At 37.0% G+C, this 17,760-nt stretch overlaps 1 protein-coding gene across 1 annotated transcript in view; it reads left to right on the forward strand.

Annotated features, from left to right (window-relative positions):
* LOC136856731 (cytosol aminopeptidase) overlaps window positions 1-17,760 on the forward strand; it is a 187,581-nt gene that overhangs the window by 155,615 nt on the left and 14,206 nt on the right. The window lies entirely within an intron of this gene.

Here is a 17,760-nt window from a genome sequence, read left to right on the forward strand (position 1 = left end):
GTAGATACGAGAAAGCCTGTTGTGTCATACTTTTCTGGAAGGCTGGCCAGGCAAGGTATGTAAAGGGAGTGTTGGGTTGTTTAGTCGAGTTGTTAGTGAAAGTCATTAGTCAAGTTAAGTATGTGAACTCATGTTGTTGTTTTGCCATTGAAGTGGTTATGTTGTGTTGATACCACATGTGACCGTAGTTGGTTGACATGCTAATGTGGCAGTCGATTGAGTTCAAGATGGTGGTTCATTTGATGTGCAACTATTAATGAATATATAATTTTTAAATAAAACAGTGTACACAATTGCCAGCATCTCATGTGTGCGTCTTTGTGAATATGATAGGGATGAGCAATAGGGTAGGCCAACATAGCTCAGTCACTTGCTTTACTTTTATAGTGCAGTGGTGATGATGCAAGTGTTAACCAGTTTTTAAGGTATACATAATTTTACAATTTATTACTACATTGTCATAATTTTCATAAAACATTCCAGACCACATGTACCTCGTACATGTAGCTCGTTTGATGCTAGGTTCATACTTAGTTGGTATGAACTAATATTTTGAGGAAATGTGTGTACAGGTTGTGAGGTGAAGAGAATTTTTCAACATTGATTTCTGTACAGCATAAGTTATATGTTGAGCAAAGCAAGGCATAAAGGGTTAGACTTTGTGTAGATGTGTGTGTATATTAATTGGTTCTTAGTGTGCTGTAGTTGGTAATGACATCTCTCTGTGTTGAACTCTGGGAGTAATGAAATATATCAGCCAATGGCTGAAATGGCTAGTGACACCACTGGTACAGATTGTCACACAATGTATGATGTTAAGTAGTGAAAGTGATTATATTTCTTGGCATGGGTTTGTGTGTCCCTAGGTTTGGTAATGGACAAATAGCTCTTCTATCAGTCATTCAAGGTTTGCTGGGGTTCATTTTGTTAGGTATAACTTATGCTCCCAGACCTTTTTGCTTGTCCCCAGACCAATGGCCTTGTCCAGATCCTCTTCTTTGTAACAGTGCCAGCTATACCATGTTCGATCTGTGATCTATCTTCCACGTAACACTATCGGAATTTTTACCAAATTTTTTAACAAATGGTGGTAAATTAGACAAAGAAAGTTTAACCCTCTGATGTCTTGCTTCACTTTGCATATATGCTGTGAAGAAACCAATGGTGAAATATTATCTTCACCTCACAACCTGTATTTACATAAACAGGTGGTAGCATTGTCTGGTGACCTTAGTAAGCCGCTGATAACAACTTAAAAACTTTCCAGTCTACCGAACACAGTCTGGAAAACTTTTAACATTACATTCAAATGAACACAATATAACAGCAGTATACGTTCATATGAGCCTTGGTTTTGTAATAATTCTACATTTAAAGGAAACAAATACAAAATGACAAAACAAATGTTTCATAAAGTCTGAAAGTAGGAACAAGCCAGGGACATCAACTAGGACATGATGAATGATTCAGTGCAATGTTCTTTTTATTCAAAGATTCAGCATATTTTAGTTCTGACTGAAAATCACTATGATTGTAACTGAATATAAATGTTTTCCTAATTCTTACACATGTGATCAGAACAAATTGAAGATTCCCCAAACACTTTAAAGTATATGTATATAATCAGACTAATAAAACCTAAAAGGCAGGGAATGGGAATGTACATGTGTGCAGCAATAATGTTATCACATAGATAAGGAAGAATTATACAAATACAAAGCTTATGAAATTGCTAGGGCAACACCCAGTTAAGATTTAAAAAAAAAAAAAAAAAAAGAAGAGTAATTCACTGGTTGGCTATAAATGTTCCTATCTCTTCCATCGACTGATCATTGGACAGTCCTTTTCATTTTTCTTACCCATCTAAGTGATTCCTCTAGTCTGTAACAAATGACCGACTCGTTGACTGAATGGTCAGTGTACTGGCCTTCGGTTCAGAGGGTCCCGGGTTCGATTCCTGGCTGGGTCGGGGATTTTACCCTTAATTGGTTAATTCCTGAGGCATGGGGGCTGGGTGTATGTGTTGTCTTCATCATCATTTCATCCTTATCACGACGTGCAGGTCGCCTACGGGCGTCAAATAGAAAGACCTGCACCTGGCGAGCCGAACCCGTCCTTGGATATCCCAGCACTAAAAGCCACACGACATTTCATTGTAACAAATAATGGTGAATTTACATGGCAGCTAACTCGTATGGCATTTCTTTAACACCATTAAAACTACCGTATTTACATACAACAATATTAAAATAAACAACACTTTCTTGTCAAGGCCAATTCACATAATTTAAGAGTCAATCTTGCTAAGTCAATCATAATTCTTCAAAATTCTGAATTGCAAAACTTCTAAAAATATCAGTTTTTACTTTCACCATCACAACTGGCTCTTCATTGCTCGATATGTAACAACATTCAGTAGCTCTTCTATTTTTAGAATTTTTCCTGTTACTTTCCTGTTTATACACTTTTTACAAAGAAATGGAGACAGATGTACAGTAATCATCACTCAACACAAAATAAATTTTACAAATAAAAAAGCAAATAACTGTGTATAAGCTTCATAGGAAAAAGTTTCTTTGCGTGTTTTGGTTATTTTTTCGTACTATCATACCTACCAACTTTCCTGATTTAGGCGGGAGACTCCCGATTTTCGACAGTTTTTCCCGCCTCCCGATTATTCTATTATTTCTCCCGATTTTAGCTTATGTTTCAGTGAACTTCAAATATTTGTTTTCAAATCCCGCCATTTCAGCTTTTTTTTTTTCGCTCATTGGCCGCTTTCAAACTAAATATCGACGTTTATTAATGCGAGAAATGTGCGCGAATGTGCGATGATTATTGAAACCTGTATATCGATTGTCAGTCTCTCGTTCTCGTGTGCTATGTTCGTGTTCATTCACATCAGTCCAGTCGATTCTAGAGATTCAGATTCTAGTCGCTAGATATGAAAAATGAAATGGTGTATGGCTTTTAGTGCCGCGAGTGTCTGAAGACATGTTCGGCTTGCCAGGTGCAGGTCTTACTATTTGATGCCTGTAGGCGACCTGTGTGTCGTGATGAGGATGGAATGATGATGAAGACAACACATACATCCAGCCCCCGTGCCAGAGAAATTAACCAATGATGGTTAAAATTCCCGACGCTGCCGGGAATCGAACTCGGGACTCCTGTGACCAAAGGCCAGCACGCTAACCATTTAGCCATGGGGCCGGACTCTAGCTCTGGAACTTCCAACTGTTAGACTGACACAGTTGTACTTATTATTACATGTTATAAACCTCATTTTAGGTCCGTATTGAAAATGTTTTAACAGTTCAACAATAATAAAGGTGTTTTAATTTATTCCACCTATTCAATACTTATATATTCACTTATAGTTGTTGCATAATTAAATTCTTGGTTACATGGGACATGTTTCGCCCTCAATTAAGGGCATCTTCAGCCTAAATACAATAATCAAAAATACAACTAAATTAAAAGTGGAAGTTAAATACAATCATCAAAAATACAACTAAAATAAAAAGTGGAAGTTAAAAGTTTAGTCTGTTATTAAAATTCGGAACAATAAAAATGTGAAAAATGATAAAATAAAAAGATGCTAATGGAAAACTGTCTTAAACTATAATCTTGTCGGAGACTAAAACTTCTATTAAAATTCTAATTAAAACAGTTCATATAAAATAATGGAAAATCAAAGTGGTAGTAATAAAATGCCAACGACATGAGGGCGTGTACACAAGCATAAACTTGATTGTCATGAATACAATCTTTTCAAGGCCGCTGATGAAATTCGTAGCAAGTAAGGCAGAAGCGTCTATTGAAAAATTGTAAGAGGCCGTTAGCACCGGTAGGTAATAAAATGGCTGAATCCTTGCCAGAAAATGTCAACAGATGCAGAAATAAGTTTTCTGAAAGAGAAGGAAAAGAAGAAATAAGAAATTGAACGTAAGGAGAGAATTCAGTCTTACATAATTTTGAAACAGATGAGGACTTACATGTAAGTGGAAGTTGTTATTTGTTAACTACTGTTGAGTTGGTTGCTGCCCGTCTGTTGGCTCTGAGTCTGGTGTTATAACTGTGCTGCAGAGGCGGTAGTGAACTGGGAGGGGAAGGAATAGGGGAGTGAGGAAGGGAGGAGAGGATGGGTGGAGTCAAATGTGACGAGGCTGACAAAGGGGCGGAGTCAACTGCATTGCTGGAAGTAGGCCTAATATCTGTAGGTATGGGAGGAGTATTAGGGTTTGAAGAATTAAATATATTAGGTATCCTAAATTTATTCGAACTAACTGACTTTAATAATTCCGGCATTAATTCATGTAGCATACTTTTATTGTCCGTGGTTTCATTGAGATTCGTTTGCTTATTGTACGTCTGATCTAAATAGATGTATAAACTTTCTAATTCGTTCAGCATTCTTCCTTTTTATATGTTTCTAATTATCGTTAAGTCTTTCTCTATGGATTCAAATCTCTCTGCCTCTGCAGCACAGTTATAACACCAGACTCAGAGCCAACAGACGGGCAGCAACCAACTCAACAGTAGTTAACAAATAACAACTTCCACTTACATGTAAGTCCTCATCTGTTTCAAAATTATGTAAGACTGAATTCTCTCCTTACGTTCAATTTCTTATTTCTTCTTTTCCTTCTCTTTCAGAAAACTTATTTCTGCATCTGTTGACATTTTCTGGCAAGGATTCAGCCATTTTATTACCTACCGGTGCTAACGGCCTCTTACAATTTTTCAATAGACGCTTCTGCCTTACTTGCTACGAATTTCATCAGCGGCATTGAAAAGATTGTATTCATGACAATCAAGTTTATGCTTGTGTACACGCCCTCATGTCGTTGGCATTTTATTACTACCACTTTGATTTTCCATTATTTTATATGAATTTATTTGAATCCATAGAGAAAGACTTAGCGATAATTAGAAACATACAAAAAGGAAGAATGCTGAACGAATTAGAAAGTTTATACATCTATTTAGATCAGACGTACAATAAGCAAACGAATCTCAATGAAACCACGGACAATAAAAGTATGCTACATGAATTAATGCCGGAATTATTAAAGTCAGTTAGTTCGAATAAATTTAGGATACCTAATATATTTAATTCTTCAAACCCTAATACTCCTCCCATACCTACAGATATTAGGCCTACTTCCAGCAATGCAGTTGACTCCACCCCTTTGTCAGCCTCGTCACATTTGACTCCACCCATCCTCTCCTCCCTTCCTCACTCCCCTATTCCTTCCCCTCCCAGTTCACTACCGTCTCTGCAGCACAGTTATAACACCAGACTCAGAGCCAACAGACGGGCAGCAACCAACTCAACAGTAGTTAACAAATAACAACTTCCACTTACATGTAAGTCCTCATCTGTTTCAAAATTATGTAAGACTGAATTCTCTCCTTACGTTCAATTTCTTATTTCTTCTTTTCCTTCTCTTTCAGAAAACTTATTTCTGCATCTGTTGACATTTTCTGGCAAGGATTCAGCCATTTTATTACCTACCGGTGCTAACGGCCTCTTACAATTTTTCAATAGACGCTTCTGCCTTACTTGCTACGAATTTCATCAGCGGCCTTGAAAAGATTGTATTCATGACAATCAAGTTTATGCTTGTGTACACGCCCTCATGTCGTTGGCATTTTATTACTACCACTTTGATTTTCCATTATTTTATATGAACTGTTTTAATTAGAATTTTAATAGAAGTTTTAGTCTCCGACAAGATTATAGTTTAAGACAGTTTTCCATTAGCATCTTTTTATTTTATCATTTTTCACATTTTTATTGTTCCGAATTTTAATAACAGACTAAACTTTTAACTTCCACTTTTTATTTTAGTTGTATTTTTGATGATTGTATTTAACTTCCACTTTTAATTTAGTTGTATTTTTGATTATTGTATTTAGGCTGAAGATGCCCTTAATTGAGGGCGAAACATGTCCCATGTAACCAAGAATTTAATTATGTAACAACTATAAGTGAATATATAAGTATTGAATAGGTGGAATAAATTAAAACACCTTTATTATTGTTGAACTGTTACAGTTGTACTTTTCGTTAAAAGTGAGAAAATGTGTGTTGTTTTCCATTTTATCGAATATTTCATATGACAGCATTACTTTTAATCGTGACATTCGTACTGATGTCATTGTAATGACCTATGTTAACTTTAGTTGGGAAAACTACAAGAACAGTCTTTCTGAGAATTCTGTAGCGAAGCACGTCTACATCAGCTAGTTATTTGATACAAATAGCATTGAGCTTCACAAAATCGCGCGGGCGCTTGATGCAATATATTAATCTATGCATTTGCTAAGTAATGGCATCTAAGTGCATGACCGATTCACACGTGTGAAACGTGAGTTCATACTATTTTTGGAAGGCTTATCAGAGACCAATCATCTCACTCACGTACTTTCTGTGAGGTAATAGAGATGTGTAATTTTTAGTCTTGTAGCCTCGTATAGCAGCAGTCGGACTTTGAGACAAGTGTTATAAATATATCATAGTACTGTATTGTGCAAGACATGTAGAATAAGCAGTTTTGACCAATTATAGCTCCTGATTTTTCCTCATTTTCATATCAAAATCTCCTGATTTTTGGTTTTGTAAAGTTGGCAGGTATGTACTATGTATGGAATTTTTATAGTAAAATGATATACTTCTTATGAATGGTTGTCTTTGTTGTTGTTGCCCTATGAAAACTGCCTTCTGACATACTTTTATTTACATAATACTTTGAAAACTGTGAAAACTTGTGGATTTCCTCCACTCTTTCTCTGGCTGCTTCAATCCCACCCAGTTACGACAAGAGAATCTAGGGATACAATGTTTATCACCTAAAGTCTCTATCGTAACTTAGCACAAATAACTGAAATGGGCCGATGACCTTACATGTTAGGCCCCTTTAAACAACAAGCAATAACTGAAGTGGGCTGATGACTTTTCATGTTAGGCCCCTTTAAACAACAAGCAATAACTGAAGTGGGCCAATGACTTTACATGTTAGGCCCCTTTAAACAACAAGCAATAACTGAAATGGGCCGATGACTTTACATGTTAGGCCCCTTTAAACAACAAGCAATAACTGAAATGGGCCGTTGACCTTACATGTTAGGCCCCTTTAAACAACAAGCAATAACTGAAGTGGGCCGATGACTTTACATGTTAGGCCCCTTTAAACAACAAGCAATAACTGAAGTGGGCCGACGACTTTACATGTTAGGCTCCTTTAAACAAAAAGCAATAACTGAAATGGGCCGATGACCTTACATGTTAGGCCCCTTTAAACAACAAGCAATAACTGAAATGGGCCGATGACCTTACATGTTAGGCCCCTTTAAACAACAAGCAATAACTGAAATGGGCCGATGACCTTACATGTTAGGCCCCTTTAAACAACAAGCAATAACTGAAATGGGCCGATGACCTTACATGTTAGGCCCCTTTAAACAACAAGCAGTAACTGAAATGGGCCGATGACCTTACATGTTAGGCCCCTTTAAACAACAAGTAATAACTGAAATGGGCCGATGACCTTACATGTTAGGCCCCTTTAAACAACAAGCAGTAACTGAAATGGGCCGATGACCTTACATGTTAGGCCCCTTTAAACAACAAGCAATAACTGAAATGGGCCGATGACCTTACATGTTAGGCCCCTTTAAACAACAAGCAATAACTGAAATGGGCCGATGACCTTACATGTTAGGCCCCTTTAAACAACAAGCAATAACTGAAATGGGCCGATGACCTTACATGTTAGGCCCCTTTAAACAACAAGCAATAACTGAAATGGGCCGATGACCTTACATGTTAGGCCCCTTTAAACAACAAGCAATAACTGAAATGGGCCAATGACCTTACATGTTAGGCCCCTTTAAACAACAAGCAATAACTGAAATGGGCCGATGACCTTACATGTTAGGCCCCTTTAAACAACAAGCAGTAACTGAAATGGGCCGATGACCTTACATGTTAGGCCCCTTTAAACAACAAGCAGTAACTGAAATGGGCCGATGACCTTACATGTTAGGCCCCTTTAAACAACAAGCAGTAACAAATGGGCCGATGACCTTACATGTTAGGCCCCTTTAAACAACAAGCAATAACTGAAATGGGCCGATGACCTTACATGTTAGGCCCCTTTAAACAACAAGCAGTAACTGAAATGGGCCGATGACCTTACATGTTAGGCCCCTTTAAACAACAAGCAATAACTGAAATGGGCCGATGACCTTACATGTTAGGCCCCTTTAAACAACAAGCAATAACTGAAATGGGCCGATGACCTTACATGTTAGGCCCCTTTAAACAACAAGCAATAACTGAAATGGGCCGATAACCTTACATGTTAGGCCCCTTTAAACAACAAGCAATAACTGAAATGCCAGCTTACACTCATCTTCAGTGAAGATGCAAGATATTACATGTATAAAGTAAAATGGCTCACTTTTTGAATCGCTCCTTCTTTATTCCAACGGCACAAAAATAAAGTGGAAGAAAAAAATCACACAGTGAGATCAGCATCTGTCTTTTTGGCTTACAACAACTATCCATTCACAATCGTTAGTTCTTTCTCAGTCGCAGAAAAAAAAAATTTAACAGGTGCGATAATATTCCATCCATCCATTATCTAAAGGTTAAGCCTTGTCGCTGCAGCCACATCCCATGGTCTTCAGCAGTACTTTTCATTGTGACATAGGAAGCAAAACCCAGCTGAGTGATTATGTTCCTAAGGTATGAGAGATGTGGTCTTCCTCTCAACTTTTTCCCTAGGACGTTTCCTTTGAAAACATTCTGGAGAAAGGTGTCTTGTCGTAGGATGTGTCCAAGAAATTTAGCTTTCCTCTGCTCTGTTGAATAAATGAAGGTCTGTTCCTCATTAACATCATTCAGGATTTGGATATTAGTCTTTTTTTCTGTCCAGCTCGTTCCTGTCAGTCTTCTGTTTAATCATAGACGATAACCTCATGGTCTCCAGCCTTTGCTACAAACAGTAGGCATACTTCAGTGGGATCCGGTGAGCCCTCTGTTACTGAACATCGCAACCTATGATGTGGTAACCGCAAGCTGCAGACTATGAATTGAGACAAACGATTATTCATTTTGCGGTGCATGGATTCCACTTCAAAGTTTGTACAAATAAGAAATTTCATGCTCCAATCTCAGACTGCAAGTGTGAATGGTATGCGGGACATGTGGCAGATATCATTCTCTAGCATGTAAGAAAAAAGGACTATTTCAATACAGTAGATTTGCAGTGAATGACAGTTTATAAATTGTAATAATATGTAACACTAGCAAGATACCCGTGCTTCGCTACGGTATTATACTGAAATTTATAATTGAATGCTTATTGTTTTAGATATATAATCCGCCGAAATTCGCGATCTGACTCGTTTTCTGCGAGAATCCACCAAAATTCCCGATCTGGCTCGTTTTCTATTAGATTACGGCACGTTTCCTCCCATTTTTCAATCTTCCTTTCCAGGAATCGATTTCGTACTTCCCGGGCTAGGCTCAGGTATTCCTCCCGGTCAGTTGGGTCCGTAAATCTTTGCCATCTTTTCCTATAATCATTTTAATATGTATAAAATCCTTCAGAAGATCCGGCGTGGTGTCATATTGGGTGCTTTGGCGGCACTGAACCCGCGGCCGGACTGCATTCTTAGTCATTATCCGTCCAGGAGCCGTTTCCAGCGCGGTCCGCACATTTGACGACTGTCCGGAACATTATTATTATTATTATTATGATTATTATTATTATTATTATTATTATTATTATTATTATTATTATTATTATTATTATTATTATTATTACTATTACTATTATGTGTTGCTGGAATGGCTGATGACAGGGAAAACCGGAGTATCCGGAGAAAAACGTGTCCCGCCTCCGTTTTTTCCAGCACGAATGTCACATGGAGTGACCGGGATTTTAACCACGGAACCCAGCTGTGAGAGGTCGGCGCGCTGCCGCCTGAACAACGGAGGATACTTATAAGTACATTAAGAACAGTAAAATCAATAGGTCTCACCTCCTTCTACACCCCACCGCCGTTAAGTTTATTTACCGCCACCTCCCCCCCCCCCCCCCAAAAAAATTAAAAGAAGGCTTGTTTCTTTATGTTTAAAGGTGATTCCAAACACCAATGTTCACGTCTATTGCCTTCAGTTTTGAGATATAAGTATCCCCATAAAAATAATTTACTTTTTTCACTTCATTTCACACTACTCCCCCCCCCCAAGTGAATTTTCCCGCAAAAAATACTTGTTTCTTTAATAGTAAAAGATCTTCTAAATACCAATTATCACGACTCTGACTTCTTCAGTTTTTGATTTATGTGTCCTTATGAAAGGAATTCAACTCTTTACACTCCCACCCTCCAAGATGGTTTCCCCACCAAAACGCGTTTTTCTTTGTTTTTAAAGGAGATCGAAATACGAATTTTCACGTCTGTAACAACTTTAGTTTTTATTAGATGTATGCATTCTCATACAATTAAGTCAATTAAATTTTCAATTCTTTCACCCTCCCCCCTCTCATTGGATTTTCCGAGAACACGTCTTTCTTTACTTTTAAAGCAGATTGCAAATATCAAATTTCACGTCTGTAATATCTTCATTTTTGAGATATCAGTAGCCTAATTAAAAGAATTCAACACCATTTTCAGTCACTTCTACCCACCCCCCACCACCCAAGTGGTATTTCCGAAAACTAAAAATACACGATTCGTTATGTTTAATAGAGATAAAAAAATACCATTTTTTCACTTCTGTAACATGTTAAGTTTTTTTAGATATACTGTAAAAATTCTCATTTTAAAATTTCACCCCTTTTGAGTTCCCCTTAAGTGGAGTTTCCAAAAACAAATCACCTATGTTTAATTACATTTACAGGAGATTCCAAACACCCACTTTTTACGTCTGTAACATTTTACGTTTCCAGGATATTCAGTAGATATAGTCTTTCAAAAAATTCACCCCAATTTGTCACTCCTGTTTAACAGCCATTAATTGGATTTTCCAAAAATTAAAAAATACGTGTTTCTTCATTTTTAAAGGAGGTCCCATATACAAATTTTCAGTTCTGTAATATCTTCAGGTTCTGAAATATAAGTATCCTCATTAAAGGCATTCAACCCATTTTTCACCCTTTTACACCCCTCCTTTTAGGATTTACAGGAAACAAAAAAATACGTGTTCCTTTATTTTTAGAGGAGATTCTAACTACCAATTTTTACATCTGTAAATTTTAAAGTTTTAAGATGTAGACACACTCATTTTAAAAAATTCACCCCTCTTTTCACCCCCCAATATTTGGATTTTACAAAAACGAAAAAATACGCGTTTCTTTACTTTTAAAGTACGGTAGAGTCTCGATTATCCGACTTAAACGGGACCTGGAGTACGTCGGATCACCGAAAATGTCGGATAATACGGAATAACTTTGAAAATGAACTACAACAAACAGGAAGGCTATACTGTATTATGTACTATGTATTACGGGACTCTATTTATTGACTTATTAATTCAATTGTACAGTAGATGCAGTACTCTTTCCTTACTTCGCTTGTAGGCAGGTGCAGACGTCTTGGCTTGGGCTGCAAGAGTTTTGATGTCAGCATCTTGAAATTCAGCCCAGTCTCATCACTATTAAAAATCTGTTCACCGGATAATCCTTCAGCAAGAATTATTTCTTGAAATTGTCTTTTAAATTTCACAACCTCATCGGATTTAGCTGACAGTTTTTCTCCACAGATATTAAGCTGCCCAATGCTGTACCGTTTTTTCCACCGATCAAGCCACCCAGCACTGGCAGTAAAATTAGGGTCCCTTTATTAAACTCCTTCTGGATATACACCGCCATTTCATGCAGAATGGGGCCAGATATTGACAAGCCCTTTTCCTGGTTTTTAGTGAACCAAAGAAATAGTGCTTCACGTACTTTTTTGTACTCACATTTTTCATTGTTTTTTTCCAATTTTCAGTGCATCACTTGTTGCTCTGGTAGAGCACCACTTTTCAATTTATTCCCTCGTATGTTTTCAATCTCCCACTGTAACACGTCCAACACCATAATCTGAAGCCATTTTTGGAGAGTTTCCCCTTTGTCCAGTCTCTTTAACCCACTCTACTTGTCTTCCACAGAAACAATCACTTTCTTACGTTTACTCGCCATACTCACAGAGGATGTGAAAACTATAACATCCGCACCCAACCAATACTACATTGAACAATCCTACCGCATGACTGCCAGTGCTTGTCCCACAGTCGCACCCTCCACACCCCGTGTCCCAGAATTGCATCCACCTAAAGTTCAAATTAAGACTACCAGTGTCGGATAACACGGAGTGTCGGATAAGCGAAGGTCGGTTGAGCGAGACTCTACTGTAGTTACAAAATACCAATTTTCAGGTCTGTAATATCTTCAGGTTCTGAAATATAAGTAGCCTCATTAAAGCCATTCAACCCATTATTCACCTTTTTACACCCTTCCTATTGGGATTTTCCGAAAACAAAAGAATACGTGTTTCTTTATTTTTAAAGGAGATTCTAAATACCAATTTTTACATCCATACACTTTAAAAGTTTTGAGATATAGATACACTCATTTTAAAAAATCACCCCCTTTTCACCCCCCATTAATTGGATTTTCCAAAAACAAAAAAACACGTGTTTCTTTATTTTTAAAAGAGATCCCAAACACCAATTTTCAGGTCTGTAATATCTTCAGGTTCTGAGATATAAGTAGCCTCATTAAAGGCATTCAACCCCTTTTTCACCCCTGTTCACGATTCCTATTGCGATTTTCCGAAAACAAAAAAATACGTGTTTCTTTATTTTTAATGAAGATTCTAAATACCAATTTTTACATCTGCAAACTTTAAAAGTTTGGAGATATAGATTCACTCATTTTAAAAATTCACCCCCTTTTTACCCTCCCATTAATTGGATTTTCCAAAAACAAAAAAATACGTGTTTCTTTATTTTTAAAAGAGATCAAAAGTACCAATTTTCAGGTCTGTAATATGTTCAGTTTCTGAGATATACGTACCGGTATCCTCATTAAAGGCATTCAACCACTATTTCACCCTTTTTCACCCCTCCCATTGGAATTTTCCGAAAACAAAAAAATACGTGTTTCCTTATTTTTAAAGGAGATTCTAAATACCAATTTTTACATCTGTAAACCTTTAAAGTGTTGAGATATAGATACATTCATTTTAAAATTTCACCCCCTTTTTCACTCCCTTAGAGACGGAATATCCAAAAATCCTCTCTTAGCGAGCACCTACATCTTATTATGAATGTATCCTCAAAATTTCATTTCTTTATGTCAAGTAGTTTTGGCTCGGCGATGATGAATCAGTCAGTCAGTCAGGACAAGTTACTTTATATATATATAGATGTACATTGTGCGCTTTTCTGTTTAATAATAAAATGAAAGACACTAAATTTTTCACAGAGAAAGTGGCTGTGCGGTTAAGCGTGTGCAACTGTGAGCTTGTGAGGTAGTGGGTTTGAACCCCACTGTTAGCACCCCTGAAAATAGTTTTCCGTGGTTTCCTGTTTTCACACCAGGCAAAATGCTGGCAAAACCTTAATTAAAGCCATGGACACTTCCTTTCCTATCCCATCGTCACCATAAGACCTATCTGTGACGGTGCAATGTTAAGTAAATTGGATAAAAAAGAAAAACCCATAAGTTTTTCCCCTTTACACATTGACATACAAAAATAAACCTAAAGCTGAAATAAATACATGGGAAATCAAACACTATGATCTACTACTACCTGTAGTAATCATATAGGCAACAGTGAACAATAATAATAGCAACATACACAGTTTTCAGGAATTGTCCCAACATGTGGTATTGTGATTCAGATCACTTTTGTTATATTGTGCCTTTTTAACAATGCACTGATTTTAACTCTAATATAATCATACTGTTCACTTTTCATACCACAGATCTTTTGCACAAGACTCGTCTACGCATCCACCTTGCCCTTCCCCCTCCAATTTGTCATGACGAACACAGTGTGGGTAAGGGCTGCAATCTGTGCAATACAGACAAGTGTATGGCCTGCCTTACACAACATAGTCACCAATGTCACAGGTGTTCATTTACCTGTTTTCAGCAATTTATATTTTTTCTTTCTTACATTTTTTTTTTTTTTTTTTTTTTTTTTTCCAGGTCAAAGATAAAACCTGTGCAGAAAATCCTACGAAGCAGTCAACTCTTTCACACTGAGAAAGTCATAAACATTATTGCAGATGTTTAAACATTTTTCTTGGTCATCTTTACTCAGAGGCCAGTCTTTGCTGTAGCAACATTGCTGCACTTGCTGAGGGCAGGACATCTCTCTGCAAAAAAGAAATGAAGTTAATACAAGAAAAATACAGTCATGAAATAGGATTACTTCAGATGCAAAAAGAAACTCAGAGGTAAAACAACAGACTGAGAAGATGCAACAAGAAGCCCTACAGGAAAACTTCTCTATTTAAAAGAAAAAAGATGGCAAATTGCCAGTGATTATAATCAATTAACAATCATTGTAAATAACTAATATTCTGTATTCTTGTTAATGTTATTTTTTAAATAAAAATTACATGTGCAGTACTTACGAGCAACGTGTTGTTGAGCAGTTGCATTCCTATAGGCTACTGCTGTGTGTTCATTATCAGCTTCAGTGGGATGATTTTCAATCCTTTCATTCCTATTTCTCCTTTGCCTTATGCACTGGTATAATGGTAAGTCATCTCGAAGAAGTTCATCTCTAGTCAGCACTGAGATGTTGTGCAACACAGCTGTCACCACAATAATGGTTAAGGCTGTCGGGCATTTGATCCGAAATCCCTGGCTAAGAACAGTAAATCTTTTCCAGACCCCTATCATCCTTTCCATGCAGTTCCATGTCCTGATATGCGCTAGATTGTAACGGTTTTGAGATCTTCCTTCTGGATGTATGGGGTTAAAAGATACTTTCTTAGCAGGTATCCAGTATAACCTACCAAAATACCTTGGTTAATTGTCCCCAGTTCAAACTGTGCTCTGATATGGGAGTTATTAAATATTGTAGTGTCGTGTACAGAACCAGACCACCTAGCAACAATATCCCTGAACAGTAACAGAGAATTATCTCTTCCGGTTACGATATATTTCGGCCCTATTGCCTCCAGGTGATTGAATTCTTACATGTGTGTAACCTATTGCACCTAGAACACCAGGAAAATGGCTTATTTCATAGAAGTTTCAGATAATTTGCCGACGTTCTTCTACTGAAAGAAATGTTTCATACCTCCTTCTCATGGATGCTATTGCTGCAGAAACTCGACAAACAACTTTACTAACAGTGGCTTTAGAAATTCCAGCATTGTCTCCGACCATTATGTGAAAAGAACCAGTAGCAAAAAATTTTAATGTTATCAGTACCTGCAACGTTGGACAAAGAGGTAAGTTTCTCTTCATAGAATATTCCAACCTCACTCATATTTCATCAACAACCTTAGCAACGACTATTTTCAATAACCTGTATCTTTGAAGAAATTCTGCATCCATCAGGTTTTCAAAGTCATTACGTCGCAAAACTATTAAAAATAGGAGAGCATTTCCACCAATCAATACTTATTTATTGTATATATTAAACTACAGGACCGGTTTCGACCTCATATTCAAGGTCATCTTCAGCTGAACCATACATACATATTTATATAATGAAGCTTTGATTAAGATTGTGGTGTTGAAGGAATGCCATATGATGATGATGTACATTTAGTTACATACAAATGGGGCACGTCTTAGCGTGGACTGGCGTATATGTCATTCTGTACAATATTGCAACTGTATGTCTAAAATGTTGAAGGTCTTAAAACTAGTGTATAAAACACGTCTTTTCCTAAACTAACTTATATATATGTACAAGATAAAAACAATATATAAAAACACTTCATGCATATGAACATTCGTTCTTGCTTGGTGGTCAATACATCGACTAACTTCCGTATTTAAGTCTTATTCACAGTTGTACACTTCAGCTGCTATTCTTGGAGTTTGTAAAATTGCATGGATAAAAGTTTTGTCTTCCTGTGCGTATGTGAGATAAAACACTTTCAATTTTAAAAAGGTGCCAAATGTATGGATGAAATTCAAGTAAAATATGTTCAGCTCTGCTGTGTGTGTTGCCCTTTTATTAGAACCAATTCATGTTGTCTTTTTGGCATCCGTAAATTTGGATGACATTGGTTTCAAAGTAGTGGCTCCTTTCCCATTTGTAGCTGTGCAATGATATGTTTATCTGTGGAAGATAAGATTGAGTTATAAGTGATATTGTGTGGAGGAATGTCTAAGGGTTATGTGTGTGAATTGGAATATGTACTTACTGTTGTTGGTGTAGCTGAGTTGTGTTTGACATGCGAGCTTGTAATGTACTACTTCGTGTTCTTCTTGGGCTTATACTAGCTGCTGTGAGGGGAAGGGAAGGAGGGGTAGGGAGAGTTGTTGTTGTGGGGGTAGGGATGGAGCTGGGTGTGTTGTTTGGTGTTTTTCTGTTGCTTGTTGCGTTCTGTTTATCGATTAACTTAAGGTAAGGGTTTTTTAGGGCAGGGATAACTGTATTGAAGATGATGTTAGTTTTTTCTGTGATTTCATTTATGTTGTAATTTGGATTGGTGTACTGATCTAGAGTGATGTAAAATTCTTCTGTTATGTTGAGCAGGGGGCCTTTGGGGTTTATGTTTAGGATTTGCATATCGTTATCGATGTTTGTAAAACTGTGTTTATAGTCTGCGACATGTTGTCCTATTGAGGAAAAATAATTGTGTTTCACTGCGTTTATGTGTTATTTTACATCACTCTAGATCAGTACACCAATCCAAATTACAACATAAATGAAATCACAGAAAAAACTAACATCATCTTCAATACAGTTATCCCCGCCCTAAAAAACCCTTACCTTAAGTTAATCGATAAACAGAACGCAACAAGCAACAGAAAAACACCAAACAACACACCCAGCTCCATCCCTACCCCCACAACAACAACTCTCCCTACCCCTCCTTCCCTTCCCCTCACAGCAGCTAGTATAAGCCCAAGAAGAACACGAAGTAGTACATTACAAGCTCGCATGTCAAACACAACTCAGCTACACCAACAACAGTAAGTACATATTCCAATTCACACACATAACCCTTAGACATTCCTCCACACAATATCACTTATAACTCAATCTTATCTTCCACAGATAAACATATCATTGCACAGCTACAAATGGGAAAGGAGCCACTACTTTGAAACCAATGTCATCCAAATTTACGGATGCCAAAAAGACAACATGAATTGGTTCTAATAAAAGGGCAACACACACAGCAGAGCTGAACATATTTTACTTGAATTTCATCCATACATTTGGCACCTTTTTAAAATTGAAAGTGTTTTATCTCACATACGCACAGGAAGACAAAACTTTTATCCATGCAATTTTACAAACTCCAAGAATAGCAGCTGAAGTGTACAACTGTGAATAAGACTTAAATACGGAAGTTAGTCGATGTATTGACCACCAAGCAAGAACGAATGTTCATATGCATGAAGTGTTTTTATATATTGTTTTTATCTTGTACATATATATAAGTTAGTTTAGGAAAAGACGTGTTTTATACACTAGTTTTAAGACCTTCAACATTTTAGACATACAGTTGCAATATTGTACAGAATGACATATACGCCAGTTCACGCTAAG

The sequence above is a fragment of the Anabrus simplex genome, chromosome 1 (genome assembly GCF_040414725.1).
Source record: "Anabrus simplex isolate iqAnaSimp1 chromosome 1, ASM4041472v1, whole genome shotgun sequence".
Taxonomy (NCBI): domain Eukaryota; kingdom Metazoa; phylum Arthropoda; class Insecta; order Orthoptera; family Tettigoniidae; genus Anabrus; species Anabrus simplex.